The 2,655-nt window shown below is 30.9% G+C and overlaps 1 pseudogene; it reads left to right on the top strand.

Annotated features, from left to right (window-relative positions):
- Positions 1 to 321: 321 nt before the first annotated feature.
- LOC124894299 lies at positions 322 to 2,054 on the top strand (annotated as a pseudogene).
- The last annotated feature ends 601 nt before the right edge of the window (positions 2,055 to 2,655 follow it).

Here is a 2,655-nt window from a genome sequence, read left to right as displayed (position 1 = left end):
CCCCTTTGTTCCGTTCCGTGTTGAAATGAAAGCTTAGTTTATTACTTATTATTTTATTAGATTTTAGATTAGTTAGTGATTAGATATTAGTATTAGACGAGATTTTAAGAAAAAAATTTTGATTTCTTTATAGGGGTATAGGAGAGGACAAATCTCTTTTTTTTTTATGCAAATTTGACTCGTCATAGGAGAATCGCCCTTTATCAAAAATTATATCATTATATTTATATTATTTTTAATAATAAAAGGGGGTTCTGACATATTAATATATAGTGAAATGTTCCCCCAGATTCAGAACTTTTTTTCAATACTCACTAATAATCCTAGTGATTGGATTTCTATGCTTAGTCTGATAGGAAATAAGATATTCAAATAAATAATTTTATAGGGAATGACTCTTCATCTATTGTATTTTCATGCAAATAGGGGGCAAGAAAACTCTATGGAAAGATGGTGGTTTAATTCGATGTTGTTTAAGAAGGAGTTCGAACGCAGGTGTGGGATAAATAAATCAACGGACAGTCTTGGTCCTATTGAAAATACCAGTGAAGATCCAAATCAAAAAGTGAAAAAAATTCTAAGTTGCAGTAATGTTGATTATTTATTCGGCGTTAAAGACATTTGGAATTTCATCTCTGATGAAACTTTTGTAGTTAGTGATAGGAATGGAGACAGTTATTCCATCTATTTTGATATTGAAAATCATATTTTTGAGATTGACAACGATCATTCTTTTCTGAGTGAACTAGAAAGTTCTTTTTATAGTTATCGAAACTCGAGTTATCTGAATAATGGATTTAGGGGTGAAGATCCCTACTATAATTCTTACATATATGATACTTAATATAGTTGGAATAATCACATTAATAGTTGCATTGATAATTATCTTCAGTCTCAAATCTTATAGATACTTCCATTACAAGCGGTAGTGAGAATTACAGTGACAGTTACATTTATAGGGCCGTTTGTCATGGTGAAAGTAAAAATAGTAGTGAAAACGAGGGTTCCGGTATACAAACTCGCACAAAGGGCAGTGATTTAACTATAAGAGAAAGTTCTAATGACAGTGATTTAACTATTGGCTGTGATTTAACTATTGGCAATGATTTAACTATAAGAGAAAGTTCTAATGGCAGTGATTTAACTATTGGCTGTGATTTAACTATAAGAGAAAGTTCTAATGACAGTGATTTAACTATAAGAGAAAGTTCTAATGATCTCGAGGTAACTCAAAAATACAGGCATTTGTGGGTTCAATGCGAGAATTGTTATGGATTAAATTATAAGAAATTTTTTAAATAAAAAATGAATATTTGTGAACAATGTGGATATCATTTGAAAATGAATAGTTCGGATAGAATTGAACTTTTGGTCTATCCGAGTACTTGGGATCCTATGGATGAAGACATGGTCTCTCTGTATCCCATTGAATTTCATTCGGAAGAGAAGCCTTATAAAGATCGAATTGATTCTTATCAAAGAAAGACAGGATTAACCGAGGATGTTGAAATAGGCATAGGCCAAATAAATGGCATTCCCGTAGCAATTGGGGTTATGGATTTTCAGTTTATGGGAGGTAATATGGGATCCGTAGTCGGAGAGAAAATCACCCATTTGATTGAACACGCTGCCAATCAAATTTTACCTCTTATTATAGTGTATGCTTCTGGGGGCGCGCATGCAGGAAGGAAGTTTGAGCTTGATGAAAATAGCTAAATATCGTCTGCTTTATATGATTATTAATTAAATAAAAAATTATTTTATTTGTCAATCCTTACATCTCCGACAACTGGTGGAGTGACAGCTAGTTTTGGTGTGTTGGGGGATATTATTATTGTTGAACCCAATGCCCACATTGATTTGCAGGTAAAAGAGTAATTGAACAAACATTGAATAAAACAGTACCCGAAGGTTCACAAGTAGCTGAATACTTATTCCAGAAGGGTTTATTCGACCTAATTGTACCATGTAATCTTTTAAAAAGTGTTCTGAGTGAGTTATTTAAGCTCCACACCTTTTTTCCTTTGAATCAAAAGTCAAGCAAAATCAACTAGAGCACTAAGGCCATTATTTTATTTTATTTGTGTTTGTAGCAAAAAAGTAGTTAGTTTATCAGAATCAAAGTAAATAACATAATAGTAAATAAGATAAAATAAATAAGATAATAATGGCTCTTTCTTTGGTGATAGAAGATCTAATTGTAGAAAGAATCAAAACTAAAGTTTAGGATAACTCTTTTTTGACCTATATTACTGATTATGAATCAAGAAGCCTTTACCACCAAGAGTGAGTTCTTCCTTTCGTGAAATTAGGAAACTAAAACGAATTTCTTCTTGTCTTAGGTATATAATTTGAAATTAAAACATAGATAATAGAGTTTTGTATCTTTCTCTATCTCCCTAAAAACCATTTTAGCTAAAAATTCATGTTGGGTCGGATTCGAATGAATCTTTCGATAATCTCTTTATTTATTTTTAGAAAATAAGAAGACAAGAACAAAAGACAACGAAATGAAGAAAAATAATAAAGTTTATTATGATACATATCTTTCTCTTGTAAGAGATGAATAAGTCCATTTATTTAGTTCTACATTCTTTGAACTTATTCTTATTATATGTACTCAGTTAGATTTAGATATATAGATACTTAGGTCTA

This window comes from Capsicum annuum, unplaced genomic scaffold (assembly GCF_002878395.1).
Source record: "Capsicum annuum cultivar UCD-10X-F1 unplaced genomic scaffold, UCD10Xv1.1 ctg72874, whole genome shotgun sequence".
Taxonomy (NCBI): domain Eukaryota; kingdom Viridiplantae; phylum Streptophyta; class Magnoliopsida; order Solanales; family Solanaceae; genus Capsicum; species Capsicum annuum.
This window is presented reverse-complemented; position numbering and strand designations above follow the sequence as displayed.